The sequence below is a fragment of the Ceratotherium simum genome, chromosome X (genome assembly GCF_057802395.1).
Source record: "Ceratotherium simum simum isolate JZ-2026a chromosome X, ASM5780239v1, whole genome shotgun sequence".
Taxonomy (NCBI): domain Eukaryota; kingdom Metazoa; phylum Chordata; class Mammalia; order Perissodactyla; family Rhinocerotidae; genus Ceratotherium; species Ceratotherium simum.
In genome coordinates this window covers 102,668,734-102,684,291 of record NC_141940.1, presented here as the reverse complement: position 1 = coordinate 102,684,291, position 15,558 = coordinate 102,668,734, and the positions used below count along the sequence as shown (strand labels likewise).

The window sequence follows — 15,558 nt, the reverse complement described above, 5'->3', positions numbered from 1 at the left end:
ATATGAGAAGGGCATACCTGGCTTATGAATGCCCCAAAGGGCTCTGTTTCCAAGATATAAAGAAGTTTCATGTGCTCATATGTTCTGTCGAAGTTGCCTATGTATCCTCTGGGGTTGGATGGATGTGCTTCACGCATACCAAGAGACAAAAGTTTTAGAAAAAGCCTCACCAGTATCTCAGAAAACACTGTCTAACTATTGCAATGAACAGGACTTGTGGTCAACTAACACACAGATTCTTGACAGCCATCCTTTACATCCTTGCTACTTAAAGTGTGAACCAAGGCCTAGAGCATTGCATCACCTAGAAGGCAGCTGAGAATGCAGAAGCTCTGATGCTATACAAGACCCACTGAATCAGAAACCTCGTTTTAACAAAATCCCTAAGTGATTCATGTGTACATTAACGTTTGAGAAATGCTGCGCTACATGATGGCACATAGATCCTCTTCCTTACCACCGGTATTAGAATTTTATGATACCTACCTTGTAATAGTAACCACAATTTAACTCCTCATAACAAAATATTATAGTGTACATTGTGTCCTTCATTCCTCACTGAACCCTGCGGGATGAGCAAACAAGCCTCGTAATGCATCACCACTGTAAAAATGAGGCAATAGAAGCCAAAAAAGATTAAATAAGTGGCCCATAGTTATGAGCTAGTGAATGGTGAACTTACATTGTGACTAAGTGATTAACTGCAAATTTAGTGATCTTTCCAGTACTGAGATGAGGTGTGGAGGGTGGGAAGATGGAGCAGAGACAGTGACTACACAAACCATTACAATATTTGAGGTCACATTCAGAAGGAACTACGTATGAACTAAGTGAGAAATTGGAAAGGGGTATCTTAAGAAAACTGATTCTTCACTCAAAGAAGTGATTCTTTAATTGTATCACATTCCAGTTTCGGTATAAACAATTGAAGATGTTAATGTCAACATCTCTCTTAATTATTTTAGTACTTAATAATTGTTCTCATCTACTCTCAAATCCTATAAAATCTTAACCATAAAGTGTCTTTTCTATTAATTGTCCTGTTTCCTGGGCTGTCTTTTATTTGTCACCAGTGAATGAATACCTATACAGCACTGGAAAACTAATTTTTCTCTCTCCCTTCACCAGCATCATCAATGATTCTAGCAGAAAGATACACATCACTGATATAAACAAAACAATAATGCAGCATCAAGGAGATAACTGTGTTGGTTTAGGATTTGTAACAACAGTACTAGCAGCAATAAAATCAATCTTCACATAGGGCCGGCTCCGTGGCTTGGCGGTTAGGTGCGTGCGCTCTGATGCTGGCGGCCCGGGTTCGGATCCCGGGCACGCCCCAAGGCACCACTTCTCCGTCCAACGCGAGGCCGAGTCCCACGTACAGCAACTAGAGGGATGTGAACCTATGACATACAACTGTCTACTGGGGCTTTGGGGGGAAAAAAATGAATAAATAAAATCTTTAAAATCAATCTTCACAGCAGTCATTTAAATTGTGATTGAGTTGCAGATTTTCATTCTTTTATAAACGTCTAAATAAGTCTAAGAATTATTGCCCTATTCAAAATTGTTGATGTCACCCACATCATGAACAGGCAGAATGTGTCACCTTCATAAAAAATTTATTTTTGGACTATGGTTAAGGTATAATCATCAGTCACAGGTTGCCTATAGATTGCAGCTATCAGGACAAATGGAGTTTTCTCAAAATATCCTTGCGATGACTTTGATTTCTGGCCCATTTCCTGGTCAATCTCTTTTCCTCCACACTTGGCCAATCATGCCAAAGATGGACTATACTTTTCCCAGTGATAACTGAAACTGTTCACAAATTATAACTGCACCATTCAGGTCAAATACTTTTACTTCTACAGCAAAACAGATTGATTTTCTCTAGTGACAAACAATGAAATGTCTTTTTGATGTCTTATATAATTAATAAGAAGCAGATTAAAAGGCAGCAAACAAAATTTGGCCCTTATCAGCCCCTTCATAACCCATACAGTGGCCTTGCCCTGAACTATAAGGTGGATAAATGAGAGGAAGTCTGATTTTGGCATCCAGCTTACTCTCGGATAATCTAGCTCATCCTTCTCGGCTGACACGAGACAGAAATAACATCAAAGAGTGATAAACTCTTTCCCACAAACCTGGGGTTCCATGGCTCACTGGCCTTAAGCCTAATCTATCAATCCATTTTCTACACAATAAAAGGTAAGAAACCCATTACAGATCTGTTATAAGCCCTGGCAGGTGGTCTACGACAAATACGGAACACATCAACCAATGTAGCATTCAGGTTCCCTTTTCTAGGGTTTGAAGCACTAGGGGCCAGCTGACATGTATGCAGTAGTCAAGATTTAGTATTAAATTCTTTTAGGTACATAAATGAACTCACATATCTTGCAGTATAAGTATAAAGATGTGACAGAAAAGTTCATTTTTGGTATGATTCTGACCTTTTGTAAAAACAGCACTGTTATTTTAGTTTTGCATTACTTACTGGATTTGCATGTGATGTAATAAACAAAACTGGGTTAGAATTTACAATCTGTACTCTTAAATACAGGTTTAATCTTCATTTGTTTTTCAATCTCAGTTTAAGGAGTTGGTATATGAAACCTTCCATCTAATGCTACTTCAGGATTATTAAATTATTAGAAACAGGGGCCGGCCTGGTGGTGCAAGCGGTTAAGTGTGTGCGCTCTGCTGCGGCGGCCCGGGGTTCGCTGGTTTGGATCCCGGGCGCGCACCGACGCACTGCTTGGCAGGCCATGCTGTGGCGGCGTCCCATATAAAGTGGAGGAAGATGGGCACGGATGTTAGCCCAGGGCCGTCTTCCTCAGCAAAAAAAGAGGAGGATTGGCGGATGTTAGCACAGGGCTGATCTCCTCACAAAAAAAAAAAAAAAAATTATTAGAAACAAAGGCAACCCCTCTAGTCTCAGGGTTAACACTATATAATCTAGTCATTCCAAGGCAAAGGCACTGCAGAAACAAAAGGAACAACTTTTCATATTAGCAAGACCTCTTTTGATATCACTTCTTTTTCTTTCTAAAATTCATTGCTATAGGGCAAACATCTTTGGACTATTAAAGGACTTACTTCAAAAATGTTACACTGAAGGTCAGAGTTATGATATTTTTCTCTTTTTTCTTTTTATGATCATCATACTTTTCTACAATTTAAATTCATTGTGAACAAGGAAGAAAGTTTGCCAAGAATAGTCACATCTGTTTTTAATCTGAAATTAGTTTACCTTTTAATAAAGTCTGGTCCACAGCATATTTAAATGACAAATTTTCATACTCAGTGCACATTGCCAGTATGTATATAGTGGAAAACTAAAATTTTAATATGGAAATGAGTTGTTACACAAGTACAGTGTTTTAAAACACACACTGGATTTTTATTTGTTCATATTTTTAAAAATAGTATTGCATTGAAATGAACAAATCATCTAGTGTTAGGTTGAGGTTTCCTAATAGAACATTATCTGGTTCCAGTGAAACTTTCTACAAACGGTTTGTCATCACTCCACCAAAACAGGGAAACCAACAATAAGAATGGAGGTAGGGGAAGAGGGCAGGGAAGCAATGTGGAGATTCAGTTATGCTCTGTCTGGATTTCTGAGTTAAAGTCAGGTAAGTAGATTGATTGCAAAGATGCTCAGGGTTAAAAAGGTCATCTTAAATTATGCTCATACTGCAAACATGAAAATGTTGGTGTTCGAAAACAATGATGGACTACTTGAACTTCATAGCCAATGTGAGGAGAAAAATCCATCAATTTCCAACACATTTTATCTGAAACGTTAGCTGGTCATAGATAATGAGAATAATGAGATCAGTGGAATGGGACAGCACTGGCTGAAAATCCTCTGTGCCTTCCATTAGGACCTAACTCTCTTTTCTTTCAGCTCTTGGATTCATAATGGTGACACATATTTCAGCTTTCTCTCCAAGAGTCATATTTATAACTGTTTGATTGAGATGGCGAATATTATTCAGTCTTAAAAAAGAAAGAAATCTTGCCGTATACAAGAACATGGATCCACCTGGAGGACATTATGCTGAGTGAAAAAAGCCAGTCACAGAAGGACAAATACTGCATGACTCAACTTATATGCAAAACCTAAAAGAGTCAAACTCATAGAAATGGAGTAGAACGGTGGTTACCAGGGGCAAGAGGGAGAGAGAAATGGGAGTTGTTCAATGGGTATAGAGTTTCAGTTATTTTAGATGGAAAAATTTTGGAGATCTGCTATACAACATAGTGCCTATAGTTAACAATCATGTGTTGTGCTCTTGAAAGTTTAAGAGGGTAGATCTCATGTTAAGTGCTCTTACCACAATAAAAAGAAAGACGGTGGCTCACCAAGAATTTTGTGCTTGGTCTTTGTGTTTTTCTGTTTTAACATTACCCATAATTTTTTATTAAAGCCAACATTTGTGACCAATTATACTGTGTCAGATACTGTGTTATGCGTTCCCCATGCACTATCTCATTGAATTTTCACCACAACCTGGAAAGTATTTTAAGTATCTGAATTTTAAGGATGTTATAACTGAAGCATGGACAAGGTGGGTAGAAGACCGTACAGCTAGTAATGGGTAGAATCCATAATCCATAAACCTCACTATTAATCACCACAATAAATTGCCTCCTCACAACTCCTATTTACTTTTTATTTGTTTGTAAAATGTCTGATCCACATTCTTGGCATTGCCTGAAATTTCAATAGTTTGAAAAGTTAACCACTTATTATTATAAACTTATTGTCATTAAAGAGTTATTAACATGGCAGTAATGACAATCGGGTTTCTTGGACAATCCCAACTCCTCAACTTCACTGAAGCATCAAGAGAGTCGAGGTGCTGCTGCTGCTGCTGCTAAGAACGTTAGCAGTGATGATAATCATAGTTATTGAGTACTGGGGCAGGCCCACCTCGAAGAGCCTGATGTTTGTTCTCATAACTGGGGTGACCTTATATCTATTTTTTTTTAATCTTCTAAAGTGGGACATTCATGAGAGTGAAAGAGGGAGCTACTAAAAATTATGATGGGATAACTGGCAAAACCAGGACTGTCAGAGCAAACTGAGATGTACTCATGACACACAACCTAGTAAGAATCCCCAGCTCAGTGTGAAACTATAGGCGGGAACGTCAAGGATGCTGATGTTATAAACTTTTAATTACTACTCCCCACTCAACTCTCAGACTCAAACTATTCAGCAACCATAAATTACAGATATGAATAGTTATAATGCCAAGCCCTATGTAATTATGAATGTCCTTTAAATAAGGCAAGGGTAGGAACTAATTAAAATATGCTTAGAAGAGCATGTGGTCACTCATTAGATGTTTGTTGAATGAATTATTTAATGAATAAATAAATATTATGGTGTAAATAATAACTACTAAAGGAAACTTCCTAGATGATAAATTTCCAAGAAATATCAGGTATACGCCATAATAGTAAACAAGTAAACACCATTTTCTTGTAAAGATTCTTTTCTTTAGCTAAAAAAAAATAATTCACATTAAGGACAGGATTGAATGGTCACTACTCGAACAACCTATTAATCATGGTCTTTGATAGGAAACTAATCGATAAGAGCAAATGTCCATTTTTGAGCAAAGAGTGGAAAAGCCAAGTTTTAGCCTGATTTAATTTTCTCTTTTTTACTCTTATAGTAGTGACTAATAATAATTGGCATTACATGGTAAACATATCTGGAAAAAGACCAAACATTTATTTACCTGACACAAATGAAAAGAACAAATCTAAAATGTTTACTCCTCGGATGGCTACTTAGAAGTTACATGATTAGAGGTTAATACAAAGTGAACCAGATTTCTGGAAATTTAGATATGGTCATTTGTATATTGCAGAAGGTCTGGCCTACGAGTTTCACTACATTTTTACTTTCATAATACCTATTTTGTGATTTAGTTTGAAATCAATCCCTGTACAATTATCAATATTACAAAAATTATTCCTATATTAAAGCTTTGCTACATACACTATATTTTTAAACCTAATTTTTTCTAGGTAAAGTGGATCAGATTTTTTTTATTAAGATGAACTTAACTGAAATTCACTTTCCAGCAAAATTTCTTACTTGTGTTTGTAAAACGTTTTAGTCTTTATACGCACTATTTTCTACTGTCTAGGCATTAACAAATTAAAATAGTAACTTACTCTTTACAAATAAATGGCAAAATATGATGCAGAATTTGTTCAACAAAATGAAAATATATTATGACTAATAGGAATGTGTAATATACACTACCTGTAAAGTTACTTAACATCAAAAATAGTAGACATATAACTAATTATGAAACAACATAAACATGTTTTCCTGTGTTACACAATCACAAACGCTCCACAACAAAGATGGTTCTTGAAAATAATTCGAAAACATAGCATCCAGTTTTCCAAAAAGGGCAAAAAGCAAAGCAAAAACTCTCATACAGTTTCTTTAAAAGAAAAGAAATCCCAGTTTTCACCTTTAAAGGAGCAATGGAAAGAAATGGGAAACCGTATTTTTTCTTTGTTTCTAGCATATTACCCACAGAAAACTCACTTGAGCTTCACTAAAAAGTTAAAAAACACTATTTATTTTCAAATAACTTTTATATTTAAATAGAGAACAATGTGTTCTCAAATAAGTCACATAACTTTTCTAGGACTCAGTGTTCTAATTTAGAAGATGTGAGTAATTTAGCTTCATTATGCTCCTTCTATCTGAATAATCCTGAGTCTACAAAATGAATGTTCCATCTTTCCACCTTTTCAATTAAGTACAGGAAGCATACAATATGATTCAAAAATAAAGACTGATAAAACATATTTTGGGTCTAAATAATGGGTAGTTGAAAACATATTTATACATAATGTGTAAAAAGAGCAATGAAGAGTGAAGAAAGGGGACATAAAGTGGCAAGGACAGGAGAAGATGAAAGAGAGATTAAAAGGTAAAGAGCCAGAGAGAGAGAGAGCATAGGAGAGACATATGCTATCTGGGCAGAAGAGAACTGACATATATGCATATAGAAAAGGAGATTCAGGGCCAGCCCCGTGGCTTAGCGGTTAAGTGCGCGCACTCCGCTACTGGCGGCCCGGGTTTGGATCCCGGGAGCGCACTGACGCACCGCTTCTCCGGCCATGCTGAGGCCGCGTCCCACATACAGCAGCTAGAAGGATGTGCAACTATGACATACAACTATCCACTGGGGCTTTGGGGAAAAAAAAGGAGGAGGATTGGCAATAGATGTTAGCTCAGAGCCGGTCTTCCTCAGCAAAAAAGAGGAGGATTGGCATGGATGTTAGCTCAGGGCTGATCTTCCTAAAAAAAAAAAAAGAAAAGGAGATTCACGGTAGACATAGAAAGATGTCAATTCACAGGCAAAGACACACATAACAGAGAAAGAGGAAGAGAATGATAGTTATGGGGAGAAGTAGAAAAGGAGGGAGAATCTCCTACACACACACACAAGTTCAGAGAACATACAAAGAAATATGAAGAGTGATAAATGATGAAAACAACAGTCAGACATGTGTATGAAGATCATAGAGTGAGACAGAGAAAGAAAAACACACAGAGGCTAGCTTTAATAACAGTCCCATTTTGTGGACCTTGAGAGTATTGTTATTCAAGACTGTGAAGGTCAAGATATGTATAGACAAAAATGAAGATACCACTTTATGATCCTTACCTGGAGGTAGCCATAAATTTAAACCAAGGCCTGTATTTGGCTTTAAAGCAACATTTTCCATCTCTGCCATAAAGAGAGGTTACCCAGGCCAAGGCAAGTTAACAGTTTTGCAATGGACCCATTATAGGGTCCACCACTCCCTTAAAGGAATAGCTATATTACCTCCAATCGCTGTTTTCTCTATTCAGTAAAGGAACATAAAGGTGCCCAGGTAAGTGGTAAGATACAGGATACAGGGTATGAGAGTCAGCTGTGGAGAAAGGTACCTGCTACCAGAGATTGTGATAGTAGGATATTTTTGGAGACACTGTGTGTCAAGGAATTGATATATTTGTATTCCAGCAATCATGACCTACTAGTTACAATTATAGCATCCACTCTAGACTTTGGATGGAGGAGAGGGCTGGAGAACAGGTGGGAAGGGTCCCCCATTATTTCTTCTCTAATGACGGAGAATTTGAGGTTTAATGACTATCAAGACTATCTCTTAATCATCTCGACTATCTTTCTTTAATTTTTTTTTAAACTACTGACTTGTGTACTGACCTAAATCTGGCACTGATCACTTGTCTTCTATTCCTAAATTTAAACCAACAGGGATAGGGTGGCATAAGGATTGAGAAGAGACAATTAAATAATTTTTAATATGACTAATGAATGATTCCAAATTCTATGATATTGGGTGGCAAAGGCATAGCATTAAAATTATAATTTGGGGATGGGACACAGATATTATGGATGATATAGTAATATAAGTCTACACGATATGGTGTCCATAGTTTTAATTTTCTATCATAAAAAATTTGGCTTTTTATTCTGTTGCAGAACAGATAAAACCTTGACTCATGTTTCACTATTCACAAAGCTGCTATTATGTGTTTTAGATAGTTCTCTCAGATTTCCTACAATTATAATTTTTGTGTTCCTTTTTGTGATATCAAGATGTATTGAGATGTTGTGGAATATTTGGGGCATCTCTCCTCCTTGTTCTCTTCCTATGAGGAATGATTTTATTTGTATTGTTATGTGGCTACAGAATTTAATTACTAGGAAAACACATTCCCTCCATATGCCAGTGTCTATATATTTACATGGCTATTTTGAAATCGTTCAAGGAAGAAACTACATTTTCAGGAGGAAAAAAATTCACCTTAAAATGTTTTACTCTGATTATTCACATAACTGAAAGAAAGTGCTGATATATAAAAATAAAAGGGGATTTTTTTCAAATACCTACTTGTTTGAATTATAGAGACATAAAGACACATTTTGATTTTAATATCACAAAATTGGTACTTATTTCAGTTCGTAAATATTTTATTAGTCATGTAAATGATCTGTTACGAGAACTACAGCATCATCAATTTAAAAATATAATAAATAACCGGACACAATTCAAAATGAAGTCTCTGTTATTTTCTTTTCAAATCATCTACATACAGCAACTTTTCTCAGTATAACTTCTTCATACCTCTCAATTTAGTTGGGTGCTTAGGAATAACAAGCAATTTTTTAGAGGCAATTGCGCCATTTTTGAAAGAAGCTATTTCACATTACACGAAAATTATAGTTCCGCAGTATCTTCTTGGCATGGATTTGCTCCCTGTTTAAAGGATTACAATTTGCTTTGTATTTTGGATAGAACAAAATTAACAGGTATTAAATATGCTCAACAAGGTAGTAGAACTATGGTCAAAAGTAGATGAAAGGTTTCAAAACATCCTTGGAAGGTGAAAATCACGTATGAGGAAAGTATACATGGGGACATATAAAGTAAGGGAGAAGTAGCCTTAGGTACAGGGGGATCTGACCTTGGCAGAACTTGGAGAGTATATGGTTGAAAGAAGCCATGATGGTTGGGGCTAAGATGTAGGTTAAAATTGGGGTACTGAAAGTTCATAGATGGAAATTTGCCCCTAGTTCAAAACTATTACACAATGAATGGTCTTCCCTTAGCACTTACCTACAAGCAAAAATAAACACAAATCAAAACAAAAAGTGTGTGGTTCTTATCTAAAGAGATTGAACTTGGTATCTGGAAAGAATCTCAGCAGTTGGTGCGGGTACCTCAGAATAAAGGCCACTGCGTTATAGAATTTGAAGGTATCTTGCAGCAAAAGAATCAGCTCTCTGCCTTAGCACATAGAGTACAATATCCCAGTCAACAAGACCCACCCAGGCACTTAGAGCTCACATTCTTTCTGTTTTTTCATTCTTACATAAAGTATATAAAGGATCATTAGCTACATAAAAAAAGTCTACAGTCCCAAAGGAGAAAATGACAAGGAAACAAATTCCTTGAAAGACACAACTTACAAAAGCTGACACACAAAGAAATGAAAACTCTAATTATCCCTATATCTATTAAAGACATTGAAACAATTATCAAAAACTTTCCCACAAAAAAAATAACTCCATGCCCAGATGGCTTTACAATTGAATTCTTTGAAACAACTTAGGAAGACATAATACCAATCTTCAACAATTTCTTCCAGAAAAAAGAAAGAGATAGCACCTCTCAACTTGTTTTATAGGACTCGTCTAACATTGCTATCAATACTTGAGAAGGATATTACAAAAAAACTTACAGACCAAATATATAAAAATCCTAACCAACATATTAGAACATTGAATCTAGCAATCTATAAAAAGTACAAGACATCAAGACTAATAGGATTTATTCAGGTATCCCAGAGTAGTTTCACATTCCAAAACCAAAGGCTGTAATTTTACCACATTCACACAAAGGAGAAAAATCATTTAATCACTTTAATAAATGCAGAGAAGGCATTTGAATATGTTTAATACCTATTCATAATAAAAAACTTGATAAACTGGGAATATGAAGAAATTCCTTAATCTGATTAAGAGGACCTACAAAAAGTCCTACAACAAATATCATATTTAATGATGAATTACTGAAGGATTTACACCTGAGACAGGGAATGAGTCAATGCTTCCCATTATCACTACTTCTGTTAAACATTGTTTTGGAGGTCCTAGTCTATGTAAAAAAAAAAAAAATTAAAATCCTAAGGATTGAAAAGAGCGAAACTACCTCTATTTGATGACACAATTGCGCACATTAAAAATCCAAAATATTCTACAAACTATTAATATTAATAAGTAAATTCAGCAAGGACACTGTATATGTGTTTAATATACAAAAATTTATTATATTTTTATATACCAGCAACAAATAGAAAAATTATAATAGGATTAAAATGTCAAATATCTGGGATTAAATCTAATGAAATATGTGCAGGTATTCTGGACTGAAAACTGCAAAATATTACTAAAAAGGCATGAAAGAATATCTCAATAAATGGAGGGATGTATCATTTTTTACAGATTAGATGACTCAATATTGTAAAGATGTTAAGTGATCTACAAATTCAACACAATTCCTGGCAGGCTTTAGTAAAAATTGACAAGTTGGTTCTAGAATTTATTTGGTACACCAAACAATCAAAAATAACAAAGGCAATCTGGACTAAGAAGAACACAGTTGGAGGGTTTACACTATCAGATCCCAATTTTTTTTTTTTTTTTTTTTTAAATTTTTTGTTTATTGCAGTAACATTGGTTTATAACATTGTAAAAATTTCAGGTGTACATCATTGTACTTCTATTTCTGCATAGATTACATCATGTTCACCACCAAAATACTAATTACAACCCATCACCACACACATGTACCCAATTATCCCTTTCACCCTCCTCCCTCCCCCCTTCCCCTCTGGTAACCACCAATCCAATTAAAAAAATAAATATACCAAACCCATCGAATTGCACACTTTAAAATGGGTGAAGTATATAGTATATGAATTATATCTTGATAAAGCTGTTAAAAAATGATTGTTATTAAGCCAGTGTGGTACTAGTTGAAGGACAGACATAATCAAATGGAAGAGAATAGAGAATACAGAAGCAGATTCATACCTAAACGCTCACTTGATTTATGACAAAGTTGTCACAGCAGTACAGTATGATAAGCATTATCTTTTGATAAATAGTGAAGGATCATTTGATGTTGGTTTTCATTATAAATTCATATGCACCACTTAATTTTAAAGAGTAAGAATGCATTAATTTAATAAACATTTTTAAATATTAGATTTAAAGAGTATCCAAGGTAGAAAGATGAAGACTCACAAGTTAAGTAACTAAGTTAATAAGTAAAAGTAATAAATAAATAAATAAAACACCTTTTGGAGAAGGCTAGCATGCATTAATTATTGATTCAGTCTATACAATAGGTTAAGGCTAAGTAATTTTGATTTATGGTACTTGTTGAACTGGATTTATCTCCATCTTGCTTAAAAACTGTTAATATACACCTGACCACTAAATTAACTACCTCATCCCTTTTCCAGCCTAATTCTTTAGAATGATTCATGCAAAATAATAGTGGTGTATTCTTTGGCATTCATGTACCATCATCCACTGTCACCATTCTTTCCACAACAAATCACACAGCCAAATCAAACGGTCAGGTTAAACAAACAAAAAAACAACAATCTACACACCAGCCCTCCACCCCCACCCCCCACCACGTAAGCACCCATGAAAAAACACAAGTGCAAACATTTGCAACATGTAACATGCAACAGGGGAGGTGGTTAATGTCTAACCTTGATCCACTGAAGATTTATCTGCTTGAGCTTATTTTCAAGTTTATCTTGCTCTTCTGGGCTTATGGGAGCACTCACAAGCACTGTTCCTCCAGTTTCATTTAATTGTTTTAGAATTCCCTGGCGCAGAGGCAACTCTTCTGCCAGTAACTGAAACAGACAAATGCAACAACATTTAAAATGAATTACATCACAGTTCCAACTGCCTCGTCTTTGCCTTTATTGATTAGTCTATCAAAACGAAGCAACTTGACCAAAGGCCCACTGGTGTCTCAAATACCAACAGTTTTCTACAGAGCGCGGAGCTGATGGACTGAAAACACCCACTCCCAAGTAGATAAGCCTATCCTAGAAAGGACCAGAATATCTCATCTCAGAGATGTTTTCCCAAGAGAAAAATGTTACATGGTATGATGAGCTCTAAAGCAACAGCTCAAACAGATTTAAGAGCCTGAAAACACACCTCGATCAGAAATAGAACAATCTGGATAAATTCATCATCCTCTCAGGTATTAAGCCTCCATGCTATAACCTACCACTGAGTAAGAAACTGCATTACCTTATTAAGAGATAACTAACACTGAGAACATACCAGGTACCAGGGACTGTGCTAAGCTCTTCACATATATTATTTCAGTTAATTGTTATACAATAATTCTATGAAGTAGATCCTATTATCTTCATCTTATATAGAAGGAAACTGAGAGAGGTTAAATACGAACAGAGAGGCTAATCACCAGGTCCAAGGACACAAAAGTAGCAACAGAGTTGTAATTTAAATTTGGGAAGTTTCACTCAAGAACCCTTATTTTTGACTTCTTCACATCCTTGAATTTCTCTACTCATTCAGCATCACATTATAAATGTCTTTTCCCAAGACCTACAAAGCCACCACGGTTTTAATAGCTGTCTTTTATTTATTTGTGTCATCTAGAGCTGCAGTGTCCAATACAGTACCACTAGTTACATGAGGCTATTTAAATGTAAATTAATTAAAATACAATAAAATTAAAAAACTCAGTCACAGTAGCTACCTTTCAAGTACAAAAGGCACATACAGCTAGTGGCTACTGAAATAAATAATGTAGAACATTTCCACCATCATAGAAAGTTCTATTGGACAGTGTTGATCTAGAATATCTAGGAGGAAAAGAAAATCAATGCATATTTATTAATAAGTGAATGCCGCTAAACATGTCTCTTAAATGAGTTATCAATTATATCGCTATATATGACACTCAATACATTTAAGAAAGATGAATTTTCAAGAGCAGACTGAGTTCATTTTTCCATGACATAATGAACTATGGATATAAACTTTTTATGTTTTGAATCTCAAATACCTAACACAATATCTGACATATACTATGTGCTTAATATTTGTTTACTGAATTAAGCAACATTTTTATTTTTATACCTTATCCTCTCTTCAGGCACAAATTTCTTGTTTCATAGAAATAAGTAGTTGACACTGGAGTCGAATTTGCATGTGCAAACCAACTGAATCATTGATAAAGGGCTTGATAAAGGAGCAAGCAATTCTGTTTCCCTTTGATTATGTGACCTTGTAAAATGAGGATAATAGCAACCATTTTGAAAGTTTGATATGAAAATTTAATAAAATAGCAGATGTAAATACATCTAATCTTTAGCACATAATAGGGGATGATTAAATGTTAATTTCTTTTTCCCTTTGACCTTTCCTTCAAGGACTAAAGTAAAACAGATCCAAAAGAATTTCTTTCCTAAAACTAAAACCATGAAAGTTAATCCGACCGCACAATCAGAGCATGTCAGTCAGCCAGGTGAGGTAATCAGTAATAAGCAGATATCACAGTAGGAAGGCATGAAAAGCCACTTGAATAAGCTGGATGTCTATTCAACCAGTATAGAATGTAAACCAACAACATGACCCCCCCACACCCAGACAAAACAAACCAAAACAAAACATTGCTTCAGGCAACTTGAAGGCTTTTAATTAGAGGCTGAAGTTGTGGGACTGATTTAGCAATTAAGATCTTCCCTAAGAAATGAGATTCATTTCTATAAAGATTCTCCTCAGTTTTTAAAAATAACTTGGAGTTGTGGAATTCTCTAATAAGTCTAAAATTAATTTCAAATTAGTTTTAAAAATACTGCCATGCAGGGCCAGCCCCAGGGGCCTAGTGGTTAAGTTTGGTGCACTCCACTTTGGAGGCTCTGGTTCGGTTCCTGGGCGTGGACCTATACCACTCCTCTGTTAGCGGCCATGCTGTGGCGGCGGCCCACAAGAAAAGAAAAAGAGAGGAGAATTGGCAATGGATATTAGATCAGGGCAAATCTTCCTCACCAAAGAAACAAACAAACAAACAAACAAACCAAAAAACCTGCCACGCATTTTACATACAAACACACTTTTAAAAATATATATACTCATTGGGAAACACTGGGTTAAGACAAAATAAAGTTGTGAGAAAAACTAGTGAGGAACTATCAATAACCTAATGGACAGGAAATCAATGATTAAATACATTAAAAAAATAGATTCATATACTCTTTATACAAGTAGGCCCTGGGGGGATTTTAGAAAATAAAATTACCTTGACTTGATCAAGTTTTTCTTTTAGCTGCTGCTCGTTTCCAGGTTCAAGTGGAATACTACTAATGTTATCCACTTCTTCCAACCATAAAACAAATTCATTTAAATCTCTTTGAAATTCTGACAAGATATTCTTTTGTTCTTGTAGCCTGAAGAAAAAAGAATAAAATTGTTATAAACAACATATCTCTCAAACTATTTTTTTTAAGAAAACTGAAAAATAAAACATGGCACACACTCTCAAGAAAAGAAGCTATTTAAAAGATGGTAACAATATACAATTTTTTGAAAAAATTTATTCACTTTGAAAAAGCAATTTCAATATCTCAAAAATCTCTAAAATATAAGAGATTAAAATCAGTCAAAAATTCTAATTTTAAAATTCCAACAACGTTATGATATTAAACTAGAGCAGTGTTTCTCAACCTCAGCACTACTGACATGTAGGGTTGGATAATTCTTAGTTATAAGGGGCTGTTCTGTGCATTGTAGGAGGTTTAGCCGTATCCCTGACCTCTACCCGTTAGATACCAATAACATCTCCCCAAGTTCTTACAACCAAAAATGTCTTGAGGCATTGCCAAATATCCCCTTGGGGGCGAAACTGCCCCTAGTTGAG

The 15,558-nt window shown here is 35.4% G+C and overlaps 1 protein-coding gene across 4 annotated transcripts in view; it reads right to left on the bottom strand.

Moving 5' to 3' along the window:
- LOC101392552 (dystrophin) overlaps positions 1 to 15,079 on the bottom strand; it is a 760,070-nt gene extending 744,991 nt beyond the window's left edge. For 2 of the 4 annotated variants that reach the window (XM_004435057.3, XM_087426760.1), the window contains exons 1-2: positions 14,941 to 15,079; positions 12,362 to 12,511 (exon numbers count right to left, since the gene is read on the bottom strand). The gene's annotated coding sequence lies outside the window, so the exon portion shown is untranslated. The remainder of the gene's footprint in view (positions 1 to 12,361; positions 12,512 to 14,940) is intronic. The other 2 variants (XM_087426761.1, XM_087426762.1) reach the window with 2 other exon arrangements.
- Positions 15,080 to 15,558: the final 479 nt, after the last annotated feature.